The 20,003-nt window shown below is 41.1% G+C and overlaps 1 pseudogene; it reads right to left on the bottom strand.

Moving 5' to 3' along the window:
- Nucleotides 1-18,102: 18,102 nt before the first annotated feature.
- On the bottom strand, nt 18,103-19,308 carry LOC145538049 (adenosylhomocysteinase pseudogene; annotated as a pseudogene).
- Between the last annotated feature and the right edge of the window lie 695 nt (nt 19,309-20,003).

The following is a 20,003-nucleotide window of genomic DNA, read 5'->3' on the forward strand; positions in this document are numbered from 1 at the left end:
CCTCTTAATGCCCCAGGCCATAAGAGAGATGGGAGGGCCCAGGGCACCAGGCAACCTTTGCTTCAGTCTCCCAACTAATCAGCTTAGCGGTTGTCCCAAGTTCTCCTTCTGTGATTATTTCTCCCACCTCTATTTCCACATCTGTAAAATGGGCATAAAATAGAATGATTCTAATTAACATTATTTTTTTAATCTTGTTTTCTTCAGTATTTCCATTAGAGAGAATTTTTTCTGGCAATATCAAGGATGAATACGTAACTTTTTAAAAAAAAAGTATTGTACATTGTACCTATGGATGTGTGATTCTCTGCATGTGTGACTTTAATGCCATGTAAAAAGGAGCTGTGATTTTTAAAATTTATTTATTTTTAATTGGAGGATAATTGCTTTATAGTATTGTGTTGGTTTCTGCCATACATCAGAACTGCTATTTTTAAGTTATGTTTTCAAAGTGAAAACATTGGAAGCAAATGTTTCAAAAGGAGGCATTAAAATATTTCCTTAGTGCTAGGAACTGGGGGGTCATACTGTAACTTTAACAATAAAATGATGAGCTATTCTTCTTAGTAAAAATAATTCTCTTCAAGCTGTATAAAGAAGTTAACATCTGATACTTAAAACTATATAGAGAACATTGATTCAATATGATTATCAAATTAGTTCTTCTCTGGTACAATAACTATAATTTAAACATGGAACCAATGTCTTTAGTAGAGAATTTGTGTGTGTGTGTGTATAAAGATTTAATCATAAACAAGAAAAGACAGGCAGAAAAGACAAATACAAAATTTCTAAACCTCATATGTGGTCTTATGAAAAATAAAAGTAAATGATGATGAAGTAGAATGCTTCAAAGTAACAAGTTTTTAATACAGTATTCCTCTTTTAAGTTATCATAATATGGGGATGAATAAAATGTTGCAAGCCATTACAAAGTGCTAGCAGTTTGTAAACCTGCCCTCAAGAAAGCAGGCATTCCTTAGTTTTCAGGCTTTCTGGCCAGGCTCAGCTCAGTACAACCAATGCCAGGATCAGGTTTTGCTCCAATTATAAAAAGTAATCTTTCTTTTCCTCTTTCCTATTTCCTATTTTCCCTATTTATTTTCAGGTGAAAGAGATGTTTGGTCCAAAGATCCTAGGTGTGTTTGTCTGGCTCCTAAGATAGAGACAGGGCTTTTAAGATATTTATTTATTTCTTTGGCTGCTCTGGGTCTTAGTTGGGACCTGGAAACTCGTAGTTGTGGCATGCAGGATCTAGTTCCCTGAGCAGGGATGGAACCTAGGCTCCCTGGACCACCAGAGAGGTCCTGAGACAGGATTTTTAACAAAATGACCCGGGAATAAAAAAACTTATGTCATTATATGCTCAGTAGCTTGAGTCATAGCCAGCTCTTCACGACACTATGGACTGTAGCTGCCAGGCTCCTCTGTCCAGGGGATTCTCCAGGCAAGAATGCTAGAGTGTGTTCCCATTTCCTACCCCCAGGGATCTTCCTGACCCAGAGATAGAATCTGCGTCTCTTATGTCTCCTGCATTGGCAGGCGGGTTTTTTACTACTAGCGCTACCTGGGAAGCTTATGTAAAGAGGCACATTCAACCCGTCCTTTATAATAAAACTACATAACCTGGTAAAAAGAATAGTTACTAGAACCAAAACTGAATGAACCATGAATAACAATCAATTCAGAAAACACTCTAGCTTGCACCAAACTACCGTCTACTACCTTCCTAATAAGGTTTGAAGAGCCAGTGATTTCCTTAACTCTGTATGACATATCAAGTAATACATTGCTATTCTGTCTCATTTCTAACCTCATTGCTCATATCTGCAGTTATACAATGTGTAGGGTTCAAAGTCAAACACAGAACGCTGCTTAAGCAAACAAGTAGAGTGCCATTAGTATACATTTTCCAAATTCCTCCCTCTTTGGTTGCCTTCCAGATCAGGTAGAACGTTGAGCACTGCACTCAGATCCTACATGTGAGCAACTTTCTCAGTCGGCTTCTCCAACACATAATCACATAATCAGGGCTATTCTTCAAGGCCATTGAGGGACTGGCTTTTAATTGCTTCTTGGCCTGGGGCTGAGAATTCAATTAAGATCAACACAGATCCCTGTTCCTGCCTTCAGGAAGGTTAAAGTTTGGTGTCATTTGGAAAGTTTTGGCATTCTTACTTTGCAAGTCTTATAATCCAAAATATGGTTTTAGTTCTAGTCCTTGTCTTATGAAGTTGGAATCTCCAATGAATCTTCATTGAAATGAAATGAAACGTGCCTGGAGATATAGCAAGGAGTCAGTACCAACAAATCTTATGTGTTATTTCATTTTACTCTTGTGGCAGCCTTATCAGACTTAAAGTAGGCAGGTATTATCACCCTCACTTTACAAATGAGCTTTTACAAGGGGAGGTTGTAGACAACTTGATCATGGTCGTAAAAGCTACCAGTGGGTAGAAAAAGGGACCTCAACTTTGGTTTCCTGCCAGACAGCCTACCAGTGAGTGACATTGCTGTTCTTTGTTCCTTTTGAGTAAAATTGCCTTTGTATTTCCTCCAAAGCGTCCAGCTTTGCCTGAAAAAAAAAAAATTTCAAGTGCGTCACATCCCAGTGAAAATTAAGCATGATCAAAATTAGTGTTCCTTGAGCTTCCCTGGTGGCTCAGACAGTAATAAATCTGCCTGCAATGAGAGAGACCCAGGTTTGATCCCTGGGTGGGGAAGATCCTCTGGAGAAGGGAATGGCTACTCATTCCAGTATTCTCGCCTGGAGAATTCCACAGACAGAGGAGCCTGGTAGGCTATAGTCCATGGGGTCCCAAAGAGTCAGACACAACTGAGTAACTAACAGTTTCACTTTCAAGGACCCTTGATGAGTCAGTTGTCTCCTCAGATTCCCACTTTAAGACATCCTTTCCAGAGGCATTACAAGTTCTGACACTACGAATTTAGGGCTATTCCTAGAACTGGTAGTAAACCTTTAGCAACAGAAAAGGGCATATAGATATCTATCTAGAAGTTTCCCTAGGTTTGAAAGATCATTTTCTTCAGAAAAAGATTTGTTTAGACCTACCTGCCTCATCCCATCTGATCTCTCTCTTTCACCAGTAGATCTTTAGTGTTATCACTAACTTTGATACCTTTACTAATTTATTTCATATATAAGGTTAATGTTAATGCATGTTGATATGCATTTAACTAAAAAATTTACCTATATTCTTGCAAGCATATCAAATTGCTTTCATTTGTCTATATTTCCTGTTCAGATCTGATTTATGTGCAAACAAATGCCATATATAGTTCTTAATCACGACACAATCTCATATTGGTCTGTATTTATAGCAAATTAAAAATAAGGGGCTAATGTTTACCTGACTTGACAACAAATAACAAAATAATAGCTCCTAATATAATAATAATGCAGAATTTCTAGGTAACAGTACTATTAGCCCAATAGTCTGGAGATGACTACTCACAATTTCGAATTTTTCTCTAATTTGTATATTTGCCTGCTGGTTTGTTTTCAGTTTTTGTTGAGCAAGTGACACGGATGGCTTATTTCCAAGAGTAGAAGTCTGAACACTTCTGCCCACTGTGTTTTGGTGTGGGAGTTGCCAAAAAAAACAAACCAAAATGCAGTCAAAGCACTGGATGGAACAACACTTTGCTCACGTAGAGACAGAGCAAGGGGGGCTTCAGCAGTGGGTATTGGCCCGTAGGCGCCTCCTGGCTAGGCAGCTATGCAGGGCCACTGTCTCTCATGCACCCTTCTTGATCTGCACCAGAAGGATCCCACACCCTCCCCATAAAGGACAGTAGAGCAGTGGTGTTGGCCAGGCGCCATATGACCCACCTGCTGAAGCAGAACAGAGGAGTACAGGTTGAGTCTGAACTAGGGAAAAGTGTTTCCACACAGGATGGTAAGTCCAGCACAGGCTGTAAGGACTCCTTATCTCTTCAGAAGAAAGTGTTCCAAGCTTACTGGGGCAGAGTGGGAGTTGAAAACCTGCACACATGAGACTCCTTTCCCTGCAGTTTTAATTTTAGTATCCCCCCACCTTAGATTCAGTTTGCATAAAGCTATTTCATGTAACAGTTACCTAAATGGAGAAGGTTCACAAACTGAGATCAATACCATTTTCCCTCACTACGTTGGCCTGGGGATATTATTCCTGCTTCTCTTGAATGGAGCCAAGAACCACAGCCTTTGAAGATACTTTTTAGGTGATGAGATAATGTCATTAATAACTGCCTGAGTACCTACTGTGAGCCTTACAGTGGCACTAACAAGTGAATTACATCACACTATCATTCCTAGATCAACTGTTAGGTTTTGTTTTTGATCTTTCTTCCACTGAGTGGCCAAGCTAGAACAGTACACACTGTTCCTTGGTGTCATGAAGTATCTTTATAGAATTTCCAGTGAACAGGATCCCAGGACTTCTGGGCTGTTGCTAATAAACTGGACCCATGATGGCCTAGCTATGTAGTACTGAACAGTTGCCCTTAGCACACATCCTCAGGAAAAGTAGAAACAAACTGACTATGTAGTGTTTACATTTAGATGTAGCAAATCTTGGGAGATTGGAGATTGCACTTACTTTTCACACTCTATATGGACTCTGTGGATAACTGTATTGTGATGTACTGCAACTTTGTTGGTGGTATACTTCATTGAACAGAAATCATTAATTTTGTTGTAATAATGTATCATTTAGGTTTGTGTTTTGAAGTTGTGTTTAATAATTCCTTTCTTTTCTTAATTGGGGTATAGTTGCTTTACAGTGTCATACAACAAAGTGAATTAGCTATATGCGTTTACATATATCACTGCCCTTTTGGGACCTCCCTGACACTCCCCCCAATCCCACCCCTCTAGGTTACTACGGAGCACCCAACTGAGCTCCCTACACTATGCAGCAGGTTCCCACTAGCTGTCTACTTTATACATGGTAGTGTACTCATGGGAACGCTCTTGCACTGTTGGTGAGAATGTAAATTGATACAGCCATGATGGAAAACAGTATGGAAGTTCCTTAAAAAACTGAAAAATAGCACCACCATATGACCTAGCAAGCTGGTACTGGACATATACCCTTGGAATACCAAAATTCAAAAGGACACGTGCACCCCCATGTTCACTGCAGCACTATTTACAATAATTCCTTCTCCAAGGATGTTCCAAAGATGTTCTCCTGTATCACTTTCTATTCACTTCATAAGTTTGCCTCTCAAATTTAGATATTTAATCTTCCCAGAGCCCTTTTGTATGGTGTCATGTAGAAATAATTTAATGTTCTTCATACAGTAAACTGGTTTTAACAATGGCCTATAGTAAATAATCTGTCCTTTTCCCTTTGATTTGTGGTACTACTTTTATGGTATACTTGGTTCTCATCTATACACAAATCTATCTCAAAGCTCTCTCTTCTGTTCCCAGGGGATATTTATCTGTTCTTTGACCATTGTCACCATTTAAAATTTTATTTTAAATTTTAAGTTATTTCTTTGAGGTATGTCTTAATACCTGAAAGGAAAAGTTTTCCCTCTTTCTTTTTAAAGATTGACTTAATTATTTATGGACCTCTATTTATTAGGTAAAGCTTAAAACTTCCCTTATAGTGCAGATGGTAAAGAATCTGCCTGCAATGCAGCAGACCTGGGTTTGATCCCTGTGTTTGGAACATCCCCTGGAGAAGGAAATGGCAACCCACTCCAGTATTCTTGCCTGGAGAATTCCATGGACAGAGGAGCCTGGTGGGCTACAGTCCATGTGGTCATAAAGAGTCGGACATGACTGAGTGACTAACACACACCTAGTGATACTGGGTATCACTTGCCTTGCTGCTAGCTGGTAGGTCGCTTCAGTCGTGTCTGACTCTGTGCGACCCCACAGACGGCAGCCCACCAGGATCCGCTGTCCCTGGGGTTCTCCAGGCAAGAATACTGGAGTGGGTTGCCATTTCCTTCTCCAATACATGAAAGGGAAAAGTGGAAGTGAAGTCGCTCAGTCGTGTCCGACTCCTAGCAACCCCATGGACTGTAACCTGCCAGGCTCCTCTGTCCATGGGATTTTCCAGGCAAGAGTACTGGAGTGGGGTGCCATCACTTGTCTTGAAGCTGTCTTAAAGATTTTCCATTAAGTACAATGGTTGTAGTATTTTTGGAATATAAACATTACTGAATAAAGGATGTTCTCTTCTATTATTAATTTGCTAAGAGTTTTCCCCCTTAATCATAGTTATTGAGTTTAATACTTTCTGCATGCTTTGATGATTATATAGATTTTCTTCTTCCAGTCTTTGATACATTGGATTGTGTTAATTGATTGTTTAACATTATTGCACTCTTACATTCCTAGTATATACTCAACTTTGTCATCTTCTTTATATGCTGCTAGATTCAGCTTGGTAATATTGGATTTGAGATTTTTGGCATCTTATTCATGAATGACACTTCCTGTCATTTCCTTTCCCAAACTGTCTTTGTTTAATTTCACTTTTAAGCTTACACTAGTCTAACAGAATGAATTGGAGACTATTCCCTTTGACTTCCCTCGTGGCTCACATGGTAAAGCCTCTGCTTACAATGTGGGAGACCCAGGTTCGATCCCTAGATCAGGAAGATCCTCTGGAGAAGGAAATGGCAACCCACTCCAGTACTCTTGCCTGGAAAATCCCATGGACAGAGGAGCCTCATAGGCTACAGTCCATGAGTTCGCAAAGAGTCGGACACGACTGAGCGACTTCAGTTCATTTCACTTCCCTTCCCTTTGTCTTTTTTTTCCAGAGGAGGTTTTGTAAGTTTGAAACAATTTATTCCTTTCAAATTTGGTAGAATTTGCTTTTAAATTGGCCAGATGCAGACATTTTTCTTTCTTAAAAAAAAAATATATATATATATATATATGAAAATATATATGTATATACACGTGTGTGATTAACTATGTCTTACACAGTTATTTTGTATTCAGAATCTGATAATTCCTATACAGGCATACCTAATTTTGTTGTGCTTTGCAGATATTGTATTTTTTACAAATTGAAGATTTGTTGTTGTTGTTATTGTTCAGTTGCTAAGTTGTGTCTGACTCTTTGTGACCCCATGGACTGCAGCACGCCAGACTTCTCAGTCCTCCACTATCTCCCAGAGTTTGCTCAAATTCATGTCCACTGAGTCTGTGATGCCATCCAAGCATTTCATCCTCTGTTACCCTCTTCTCCTGCCTTCAATCTTTCTCCACATCAGGGTCTTTTCCAATGAGCTGTCTCTTTGCATCAGGTGGCCAGAGTATTGGAGCTTCAGCTTCAGCCTCAGTCCTTCCAATGAATACTCAGGGTTGATTTCCTTTAGGATTGACTGGTTTGATCTCCTTGCAGTCCAAAGGACTCTAAAGAGTCTTCTCCAGCACCGCAATTCAAAAGCATTAATTCTTTAGCTCTCAGCCTTCTTTATGGTCCAACTCTCGTATCCGTACATGTGAAGGTCTGTAGCAACCCCGCATCCAGCAAGTCTGTCAGTGCCATTTTCCCCAATATTAATTGCCGACTTTATGTTTCTGTGTCAAATTTTGGTAATTCTTGCAATACTTCAAACTTGTTATGCTGATCTGTGATCAATAATCTTTGATGTTACTACTATGACTTGCTCAGATGGCTAGCATTTTTTAGCAATATGGTATTTTTAAATAAAAGTTTATACATTGTTGTTTTTTAGATATAAAGCTATTGCACACTTAGGAGACTACAGTATAGTGTAAACATACTCTTTTCTGCACTGAGAAACAAAAAAAAATTCTGTGACTTCCTTTATTGCAATATTAATTTTATTGTGGTCTTCTGGAAATGGACTTATAATATCTCTGGGGTATGCCTACAGTTTGACTCCTCAGAGGTATAAATCTGTTATTTATTGTTTCTGCTGACTTTTACTGAACTGGTGATTCCTGTATACCTGGTGATTTTTTTTTTCAAAATTGTGAGTTTACATTTGATTGTGGTTAACCTGTGGGAATTCATAATGTCTAAACTGGAGTTTTTCCCCTCCAATAGAGGATTTGACTTCGTTTCTACAAGGAGCAGACAATAGTATCAGCATGAGATCACTTTAGCCTAATTTGAGGGTCTTGGCTACATGGGGAGCCTTAAACTGGACTATTTCATCATGCCAAGGGTTATAGACTTAATCTAATAATCATAGTAACACTGCCTACTGTTGCCTTGAAGAAAGAAGTTTCCTTTGTTTTCTGTTCATCAATCAGCTTTCAACTCACTAGTCCTTTTAATATCGTCATATTCCTTGGTTCCTATTCTATTAGTTGAAATAACTTCTTTACAGTGTAAAGCATAGAACTGCTTCCCCCTCCTCACAGGATAGGACCTTATTTTGTTTTGATCATATCAGAGCTCTCCAACCTTGGATTAAGAGAGGCTACTTACTGTTTCCTCTGGAAAAGGGAGGAGGACTCACACGGCAATGGAGCACTGAGGAAAGATTAATCCAGGCCCTGAAAGTCGATGCATGGAATAGGGTACACAGATAGAAAAATCTCAAAGAGAAATTGATACCAATTGGGGTTCTTGGCCTCCTTAATCAATAGAAATTGATAAGAAACCAGACAAGAAATTCAAGCAAGGCTTTACTGAGGCTCCTGCTGCAGTAGTGGGGAATAAAAACAAGTAACAGATTCCCTTACTCGGTCTCCCATGGGAGTGAGCTGGTTCCTTTTATGCAGTGAGGGAAGGGGTGTGTTCAGGGGTTGGGCTGGACAGGTGGTTTAGGTGGTTTGCTCACCCCTTTGGTGGTGTTGTGTGCAGCGGGGCATGCGCAGTACCCTGCTTTTCTTCCAGCTCTTTAGATGTGGCAGTGGGGTTTTTGGTATCTTTGTATCTTCTTATCCATAATTTGCCCCACTGTACGGGCACACAGTTTTTAATCCCTTATAGTTTCTTTTATTTTTTGTAGCTTGAGGAGATGTTTGGCCAGATACAAGCACTGCAGCAAAGGACCCCAGGTCCCAGCCTGCCTCAAAACCTCAAAGTGGAACACTGGTATAATTTGTTGTTGTTGTTCAGTCACTAAGTCATGTCTGACTGCCACCCCATGGACTGCAGCATGCCAGGCTTCCATGTCCCTCACTATCTCCCAGAGTTTACTCAAACTCATATCTATTGAATCAGTGATGCCATCTAACCATCTCATCCTCTGTCACTCCCTTCTCTGGCCTTCAATCTTTCCCAGCATCAGGGTCTTTTCCCAATGAGTCTGCTCTTCGCATCAGTTGACCAGAGTACTGGAGTTTCAGCATCAGTTCTTCCAAAGAGTATTCAGGGTTGATTTCCTTTAGAATTAACTAGTTTGATCTTGCTGTCCCAGGGATTCCACTGATTATGACCGAATTTCTGGTAAACCTCTGTATAAGCCAAAAAGAAGGTTTGAGAGAAAGATGTAGTGGTGAAGCATTTACAGTGCCCATTCCTGGGAGGAGCTCCTGTCCTCCATAAAGTAAAACCACAGTAGGTTGTTTTTTGTTACTGTTTTTTGTTTGTTTGTTTTGTTTTTGCCACACCACATGACTTGCAGTATCTTAGTTCCCCTACCAGGGATTGAATACAGGCCACCCAGGCCACAGCAGTGGAAGCATTAATTCCTAACCGCTGGACCACCAGGGAATTTTTGTGTTGATGTTTTTGTTGATGTGCCAAACATGAGAGGGAAATTAAGCCAAGGATAATCACTAATGATATTTGATCTTTTGTTTCAGATGTCTGTTTATTGTGAAAAGCATGCATATAAGAATCAAAATGAAAATCCTATCCCAGACTGCAAACACAGCTTGAAAGAATTCAGAGATTGACACCCTAGCCATCTCTGGGGATACTGACTCATTGGACATATGAGACAGATATTTGACATGCCTATTTAAGGGTTGTTGAAATATACAGGGGCTTATATAATACAGATACTCTTTAGCTATTTATTTATTCTGTTGTAATGATTCCTGCTAACGTCAAATCCTCCTAGGTGTTGTCAGTTGCTACCAACACAACATGTTTTAGTTCTATAAAGTCAGAAAAACTAAAATATCTGTGCCACTTAATGCTTTTATTGAGGAACTAGGCTATCCTTTCTCTCATAACTCTTTCCACCCCCTCCATGTCAACAGTGTTGAAGAGTTTTGTTGAATCCTGTTTATAACAGTAACAGCAGACATTAACACAGTCCTTATCCCAGGCTTAATAGGATGAATGGGGATTCAGCAGTGATCAAGTCAAGCATAATCCTTCCTTATTCTCATTGATCTTAAAGTTGTCTCTTCTTTTTTGAAAACCCCACTCTCTTTCTTATTTAACCTCTTTCATGGTGCTCAAAGTAAAAATGGTTGCCCCAATTTTACCACAAAATATTTACTGCCTTTGAGAAATCAGACTGAACTTTAACTAAGGAGTGGCAAAAGTCTCTGTGCTTCCTTTGCAACTGTTCTTTTTCTGCCTTCACGTATCTGTATGTCCACCAGATGAATCCCTATTCTGAGAGAATCCGAAGAAGTACAGTAGGGAGTCACTAATCATTTGTTGGATAACAAATGATACAACTTTGAGTTACTTATATTGGAATTCTACATTTTACCTCTTGAGTCTGAACCAGCAATAGTGTAGAGAACTTTCCCTCAATATCTTCTGGTACCTGGAGAACCAGAAAGATCATTCATGGGTTACTTTCACTATTTGTCTTGGTACACTGATTTAGTTATGCTAAAGAGAAACCTAGACAAACTAGCTATGACAAGCGTAGACAGCGTATGAAAAAGCAGAGACATCATTTGCCAACAAAGTGATGTCTCTATGACTAAAGTGTCATATAGTCAAAGCTATCGCTTTTCCAGTAGTCATGTATAGATGTGAGAGTTGGACTATAAAGCAGGCTGAGCACCGAAGAATTGATACTTTCAAATCACATTGCTGGAAAAGACTCTTGCGAGTCCCTTAGACAGCAGGGACATCAAACCAGTCAATCCTAAAGGAAATCAACCCTGAATATTCACTGGAAGGACTGATGCTGAAACTGAAGTTCCAATACTTTGGCCACTGAAGAACTAACTCATTGGAAAAGACCCTGATGTTGGGAAAAATTGAGTGTAGGAGAAGAAAGGGATTACAGAGGATGTCAATAAACATGAATCTGAGCAAACTCCGGGAGTTTGAAGGACAGGGAAGCCTGGAGTGCTGCTGTCCATGGGGTCCATGGGATCACAAAGAGACAAGCTTGGCTAGTGACTGAACAGCAACAAAACAGAAAACATGATCTTATCCTTAGGCAGGGCAATTGTATCAATATTACCCTAACTGCTCACAAAGTTACTTTCGTTAACTGAGGACTGTAGGATTTCTAACTGCATCCTGAATTAGAAAGTATTTGACCACAAGACTAAACTGTTATTCATTCATTCAACAAATGGTTATTGAGTGACTACTCTGGCTGTAGAAGATACAACAGAGGACAAAGTAAACAAATATTCCTACTCCCATGGAGCTTACATTCTCTCTGAAAAGAAAGGAAAGAAGCAAGATAAGTAAAATACTATTTTAAAGTAATGCTAAGGAGAAAATAAAACAGAGGAAAGAGAGAAACACCGGAGAAAGGGGGGTTACAATTCTTGATATGAAAAGGTCACCAAGGAATTGTATTTTGAGTGCAGATCTGGCAAAGGTGAAGGACTGAGCTATGTAACTATTTGGAGGGGAATATGCCAGGCAGAGAAGAGCAGGTGCAAAGGCCCTTGGTGGAACCTTGCTCACTATGTGTGAAGAACAGCAAGGAGGCAAATCTGCCTGAAGATGAATGAGCCAAGGAAAAAGTAAATAGAGGTAAAGTTAGAGAAAAAGGGGCCAGATTACACAGGGCCACATAAGTCACTGTGAAAACTTGGGCTTTTATGAGAAGTGGAAAGGGAGCCACTAATGGTAAATAAGGAGGAATGACATGATTGATGTATGCTTTAACATGAGTTCTACTGTTGTTTTGTTAAACTAAAAATTAAAGAGGGGCAAGGAGGGACTTCCCTGGTGGTCCAGCGGCTAAGACTTCATACTCTCAATGCAGGGGGCCTGAGTTCAATCGCTGGTCAGGGACCTAGATTCCACATGCTACAACCAAGAGTTTGAATGCCAACTAATGATCCCAAATGCCAAATAAAAAGACCCCATGTGCTGCAACTAAGACCCAGCACAGTCAAATAAATAATTTTTTTTTTAAAGAGTAGCAAGGAAAGAAGTAGGAAGAACTGAGGAAGATGTTGCAGTATTCCATATGAGGAATGTTGGTGACTTGAACTTGAGTAGTAGTAGTGGAAATGGTACCAAGTGATCAAATTCTGGATGTATTTTGAAGAGAGAGCTGATAAGATTTACTTGTTGGATCGGACTGGGGTGAGGGAAAAAGGGAAGACAATAAAACACCAAGGATTTTGGCCTGAGGAACAGGAAGAAAGGAGTTGCCATTTACTGAGATGAGGACAATGGCAAGAGGAGCATCCTAGAGCAGGGATGCTTGTCAGACACCGAAGCGAATGTGCTGAGTAGGCAGGGGAATGTGAGTCTGGAGCTGAAAGCAGAGGTCTGGGCTGGAGACTGAAATTTGGGAGTCACTGTCATATATGATGGCATATAAAGTGACTAGAGGAGGGACTTCCCTGGTGGTCCAGTGGCTAAGATTTCTTGCTCCCAATGCAAAGGGTCCAGGTCCAATCCCTGGTCAGGGAACTAGCTCTTGCAAGCCACTACTAAAGATCCTATGTGCTGCAATTAAGACCCGGTGCAGCCAAATAAATAAATAAAGTTAATTAATTAATTTTAAAAAGTCTAACCAGGGAGCTGGGAGTTGGTGTTCTATATATGACTAAAGAGTTGGACACGACTGAGTGACTGAATTGAACTGAAGCCAATCAAGTTTCCACAAGGTTCTGAAGGTTCAAGATCCCATGCTGCACAGAAGATGAATGATCCTGGATGCTGTGATTAAGACCCGGAGCAACCAAATAAATAAATACATATTTTTTAAAAATCTTAAAAATAAATTTATTAAAAAATAAAGTGACTGGAGGAAACCTCCAAGGAAGTGAAAATAAATAAAAGAGCATATTCAGAGGCCACGGAGATGAGGAAGAACCAGCAAAGGAGACAGGAGACAAGCACCAACAGTGTGGTATTCTGGAAGTGAAGAACGTGTTTCTAGGGAGAGTGATCAACTGGGCCAAATGCTGCTTTAGGTCACAGAAATGAGAACTGAGATGTGACCTCTGGATACAGCAATCTAGAGGCCTGCGGCGAGCTCTGACAAGAGCAGTTGGTGGAGGAGTGAGGAGAAAAACTTAATGGGTTCGGGTCGATGAGGAAACAGGATGAACAGAATTGGACACAGGCGAATATAGAGAATTATATAATGGAGTGTTCTGTAAAAAGAAAAGCATGGCAGAAACGGTCAAGAAAGGGTTCTTAAAGGATGGGTGTAAAAAATAAAAAAGGATGGTGCAATTACGATACTTTGTTTTTGTTTTTTTTTTTACTGTACCTCTCGGCATGTGAGGTCTTAGTCCTCTGACCAGGGATCAAACCCATGCCCTCTGCAGTGAAAGCATGGAATCTTAACTGCTGGATGACCAAGGTAGTCCCCGACAACACGTCTTTATATATTGATGAATAAGTCTATAGAGTGGCAAGTTGACACACAGGAAAGAGAAGAGAGAATTGTTAGAGCAATGCTTTTAAATTGACAAAAGGAATAGGGCTAGTGTGTAAGGGGAGGGGTGGGCAATGAAGAAAGGCAGATGCAGGCTGGGTAGATGTGGCAGGAGACATGACTATCCTTTGGTTTCTATATACTTTTTACAAATGAAATAAAACTTTTGGTTAATGTACTTACACATAATGATAGTGATGGCTGACATACTCACTTTGAGATGACCAGATTATTTTTGTTTTTTTAAAGATTTTTTTTTTTTTTGGTGTAGACCATTTTTAAAGTCTTTATTGAATTTGTTACAACATTGCTGCTGTTTTATGTTTTATGTTTTTTGTTTTTGCTGGAGAATCATGTGTGATCTTAGCTCCCTGACCAGGGATTGAACATACATGGCACCCCCTTCCTCATTGGAAAGTGAAGTCTTAACCACTGGACCACCAGGGAAGCCCCAAGAAGATTATCTCTAAAATTTGAAAAGTATACATGTTGCTAATGCTGTTGCCATCAACATTGGGAGGAATGTTATAGTAATATTCCAAGACAGTCTGGTGACCTTCCTCCCAAATTGTTCTTCCTGGATATGCCTCTCTGGTTGTTTTAAAGTGTTTCCTTAATAATCAACTCTACAAAAATAACCCCACAATAATTAGCTCCCTTCATCTAAACACCAGCTATTTTTTAGTTTGGATCTTTGAGTCACAAAGTTTTTCTATGTTGTTTTCTCAAAGTAGCCTACATTCTTGTTTCCTGAGCTTAATTATAGATAGTCTAGTCCATTTCAAAAATTGGTAAAATACAGCTGCTGACTGCTCCATTCAGTTAATTTTCAATTTATAGCTACTTTACAGTTCAAATGATTAAAGGTAGGAACATGAGATAATGGGTCATTTACTGAGTTGTTGATACTGATGCTCATACTGAAAATGGGAAGGGATCTAGAATGCTTAAAATATTTTAGAAAAAGACTTTTTGTTGGTTGGTTGATAAAAAGCTTGGCATAGCTCTGTGTTTTTTAGGTGAGATCACTAAAGTCAGGATTGAAAACCTCTTGAGGATCAGCTGGCCCAATCATTCATTTGATGCTTAAACTCCCCTGTAACATCTCTGCTAAGTGTGTCCACACTTTCCTTAGCTCGAATGCCAGGAAAGTGACTACTTTACTCCACTACATCATAGAAATTAACATACAAGAACACATCTGGAGGTTTCTATTTAAACTGATGATGAATTGTATGAAAGTTTTCAGGACAGTCAAGAGAGTTTTCAGTTGCTACATAAAGGATTATAAATCAGAATTCTGGTTTTACATAGATACAAATGGGGACATGCAGGTGGAAATGCAGCCATAAGTACCTTGTACAGCAGGCTGAGATGCTGAGAGTCCCAAGCTCATTCTGGTCTGAAGCACTAGTCACTTCACAGTTGAGGGCAGAGGATGATGTGGGAAGTCTGAGCTACAGGCTGCTCTCCCAAAGCTATCCTGTGTCTGAATTTTCTTCCCTAAACTTGATAGCATGGCTGACGCTTTTCTTGTCTTTGATTTAGCTCAAGATACCTGGTTTGCTGCAAGATTTAAAATCCCCCCTTCTTGGTTTATCATTTTGGTCAGAAGATTTAGTTCATAATCATTAATGTTTGATAAGATAACTGGACAAAACTATGCATCTTTTTTCCTCTTAAATACCCATAATACAGACAGGGTGAAATCATTTCTGGTTCATGAAGTTGACATTTTATTTTTGCTTTAATCAATGTGGTTAGCATTAATTCCAGCTGAAATAATGTTTTCCATTTTTTATATAAACCTCAGGATAGTAAGTTTACTAAAAAATTATTTCACTAGAGAGAGAGGGATGAATAGGTGGAGCACAGAGAATTTTAAGGGCAATGGGATTCTTCTGTGTGTGCGTGCTCAGTCCTTCAGCTGTGTCCAACTCTCTGAGACCCTACGGACTGTAGCTCACCAGGCTCCTCTGTCCATGGGATTCTCCAGGCAAGAATACTGGGATGGGTTGCCGTGCCCTCCTCCAGGTGATCCTCCTGACCCAGGTATTGAACCCGCATCTCCTGCATTGCAGGCAGATTCTTTACCACTGAGCCACCAGGGAAGCCCCGGAACACTTTTGTATGATACGCTAATGATGTCAATGTACACTTATCAAAACTACATTCTATATGTAGAACACAGAGAGTGAACCCTAATATAAACTATGGACTTTGGGCAATAATAATGTGTCCGTATTGGTTCATTGATTGTAACACAGGTACCTCTCTGTTGGGGGATGTTGACAGAAAGGGAGTCTGTCCTTGTAGGCGGCAGGGGTATAAGGGAACTCTATTCTCTGCTCAGTTTTGCTATAAATCTAAAACAATTCTAAAAATAAAGTCTATCAAAAAATGATTTCACAAAGCCTTCAGGTAGAAACACCAGGTTTTGAAGAAGCACAATTACTCATTCCCAAAATATTCTTTTGTTATTAGACAACTTGGAGTCATTTTAAATAAATTGTTACCAATGGCAATTAAAAACTATAGTGAAGGCATTTACTTCTTTGTTAAATTATTTTGTACAGTGAAGAATCACTCCAATTTAGTTGTATGATAAACTTAGGGATGTCTGAAAAAAGCACCATAGACGAGGAGTATTAGATTTTCAGAGTTTTTTTTTTTTTAAGGCAGAACCTGAAAACTGGGCAGAAAGATTCTCTCAAGTAATTGTAAAGTAATCTCTGGGATAACTGGATATTTTCTCTGGGTCTTCTGATGGTTTTATAACCTGGTGGCAACTTCAGACTAGTGAAAATAGGTAGCATTTTCTAAGAAATAGCCAGTTGATTTTATTGTACAGTATGATGGAAAGTGAACCTCTGGAGTGATGGAAGAAAGGAGAGGCATAAATGACCTGTTTCATTCTTGGGGGCTGGAGAACCCCTGGAATGCAGTTTAGTATGATGGCTCATCCTGCCTCTGTGGGTGTCTAAGACAATTGTCACAAACAATAAGAATTCCACTGGGATTCCAATCCTGAGAGGTATTAGGTGAGGGGCACTTAGAGTGCCTTGTAGAGTATGTGTTATGCTCATCTTTTTTCCAGAAAAGTGCATGGAGTTTTTTGTTTAATTAAAAAGGAACAAAAAATTTTTAAAAATTTTTTGGCTGCGTTGGGTCTTTGTTGCTGTGCATGGGTTTTCTCTAGTTTCGGCAAGCAGGAACCACTCTAGTTGCGGTGCTTGGGCTTCTCATTGTGGGGGCTTCTCTTGTTGCAGAGCACGTGCTTAGTCGCCCAGCTGCCCACAGCATGTGAAATGGGATGGAACCCATCTCCTGCATTGGCAAGTGCACTCCAACTACTGAACCACCAGAGAGTCTTTTTTTTTTTTTGGCACCAAAAATTTTATTAACCCACTTTCTTGCTCAACTTTATCATTATAAATCAAATGAATCTCTTTTTGACCCAGAGTTGTGATGGAAATTATCAAGTTACAATGTGCTTTTAAGTTTCTCTGGCTCCTTTGAACCTCTGGCTGTCACTTTTCTTGTCCTCTCTTGCTTAACAGTATACTCCAACCCCTGTAAAATAGGGACTATAAGTACCAGTCTCTTTGTTCTGAGGTTTAAGAGAATGCCAAGCACTAAGCCAGGCTCTCAGGAGCATTCAAACTCCAACAGCTCCTCCCCCCGTTTGACAAAGCCCCTTCTTCCCTGTCATGGGCTGAGGAACCAATGAACTTGTAATCAAGAACACGGGTATAAAGTCCACAGGCCAAGCGAGGGCCTGGATGGTAAAGTACATGGGCTTTGTGCCTACCACTACCAACTTCCAGCCTAAGGAAGGACTGACTGAGTGAGCAGTTCAAACACCCCTGAGCTCAAGTTTCTTTCCCTGTGGGTAACTCCTAGGTACCTCCATCATGACCAGGGCTTGAGGGAGGACTTTTCAATTCCCTCCGCCACACTTGGAACAGCATGAGGAATGCAGCAGAGGCCAAACACTGAGTGACTAGCCCCAGGGAGTGGATGGGGGACATTATCAAACCAATTTCAAAGGTGGTGGCATTTTTGCTCTTGGGGAGGAGAGGTGGGGGGCTTCCCAGGTGGCTCAATGGTAAAGACTCCGCCTGCCAATGCAGGAGATGCCAGAGATGTGGGTTCCATCCCTGGGTCAGGAAGATGCCTTGGAAGAGGAAATGGCAACTCACTCCAGTATTCTTGCCTGGAAAACCCTATGGACAGAGGAGTCTGGAGGGCTACAGTCCATAGGGTCGAAAAGAGTCAGATGGGACTGAGAGACTGAGCATGCTTGCAGGAGAGGTGGGACCCAGGTAAGGACAGCAAGTGACAGGCAAAGGGCAGTCTTGGTCCTTAGTGGTCAGGCTGGAAGGGGCCATCATGGGACATGCCCAGGTAGTGGGCCTGCTTCTCAGTCAGCTTGGTCAGCTTCACATTCAGCTTGCCCAGGGGGGCTTCAGCCACTGCTTTATCCAGGTTCTTGGGCAGGAAGTAGACCTCCACATGGTGCTTATTTGGGTCCACAGCTCAATCTTCACCAGCATCTGGTTGGTGAAGGAGTCGCTCATCATGAAGCTGGGGTGGCCCATGGTGCAGCCCCGGTAGACCAGCTGGCCCTTGGCCAGCACGATGATTGGTGCCATTCTTCAACAAGTAGCAGTCTACCTGGGGCTTGATGTTTGCCTTCTCCACAGCATTCTCTTTCAGGCACTTGATATCAATCTCCATGTTAAAGCATCTGATTTACACACAGTGGCATCCTCTTTCTTCTGTTCAAAGTGTGGGTTGACAGACAATGTTGGTACAGCCCACGGTGGTGACAAAATGCTGCCCTCCTGATGGGCCTCATCCATGGTGGTCACCTCACACCCCAACATGGTAGCCTAAAGCGCATTGATGGAGTCCATCTCCCCTATGATGAATCAGGCCCCGAAATCCCTTAGGGCCTGGGCACAGCCCTTGCCTTTGTTGCCACAGACCACTACCACCACCATCTTGCCCACATTCATCATGTCAGGAGTCAATGACATTGACAGCAGGCACCTTCAGGATCCCATTGACCATCCTTTTATACAGGTTGTGGACCCACGTTGTGGTCTCTTCAGAGATGCCTCAGATGTCAGACTGGAGCTGCGGGTACTTGGTGTGGATGCGGTTGGTGAGGTCAGCACCATTGTCCAGCATCATGTTGAAGGGCATGTCCCTGAAGCACAGTGCCTGCTGGATGCACTACAGATACTCCTCATCCATGTCATTCTTCCGGGCATGGAATGCCAGCCTTGACAGTGGCAGCTGTTGTGTAGTCCTGGGTGGAGAAGATATTGCAGCTGGACCACTGCACCTCACCACCCAGGCCAATGTGGGTCTCGCTGAGGACAGCTGCCTCCACGGTCATGTGCAGGCGGACAGCAACATGGCACCCTTCAGTGACTCGGAGGCAGAGTACATCTCCTGCATGTGCATCAGGCCTGGCATCTCATTCTCTGCGAGGTCCAGGGCTTTGTGTCCCCAGGCAGCCAGGCTGAAGTCATTGGCTTTGTAAAGCAGCTTGTTGGACATGCTGGCAGAGTTTCTGTTTCTGGAAGGAGTGGTGAATGCGGGCAAAGGGGGCTGGGCCTCAGGCTGGGAACAGGAGCTGGCAGGGCAGCACCGTGCAGGGTGAGAACAGAATTTTTTAGGTAACATTCTAAATGTTGATCGTCTTGCTCAAGTGGAAGGGGATACTTGAATGTGTATATATGAGAGAATATAAAAAATAAACAAGCTACAAGGGTATACTGTACAGCACAGGGGATATAGCCAATGTTTTGTAATAACTTTAAATGGAGTATAATTTATTTTAAAAATGGAATCACTATGTTTTACACCCAAAACCAATAAAATATTGTAAATCAACTATACATCATTAAAAAACAAAAACCAAAGAGTTTCCTGGCAGTCCAGTGGTTAGGAATCTGAGTTCATACTGCAAGGGCATAGGTTCAAACCCCGGTTAAGGAACTAAGGTCCCACATGTGATGCATGGCGTGACAAAGAAAGCAAACAAATAAACAAACAGAAAAGTTCCTAAATAGAACAAAGGAAATAATGCACAATGGAAACCAGCAAGTATGTGATTCTGTTAAGGCCAAATGGGATCTAAATCTGAGTCAAGATGTTGGCTGATGGGTGAGCATGATGGAGTTCAGGTTCCTGCCCAACTGAGACTGGACAATCAAAACCAGACTCTACTGGGGGAAGGGGTTGTGGAAGGG

This window comes from Giraffa tippelskirchi, chromosome 2 (genome assembly GCF_054371585.1).
Source record: "Giraffa tippelskirchi isolate mGirTip1 chromosome 2, T2T-mGirTip1v1.2.pri, whole genome shotgun sequence".
Classification (NCBI taxonomy): Eukaryota; Metazoa; Chordata; class Mammalia; order Artiodactyla; family Giraffidae; genus Giraffa; species Giraffa tippelskirchi.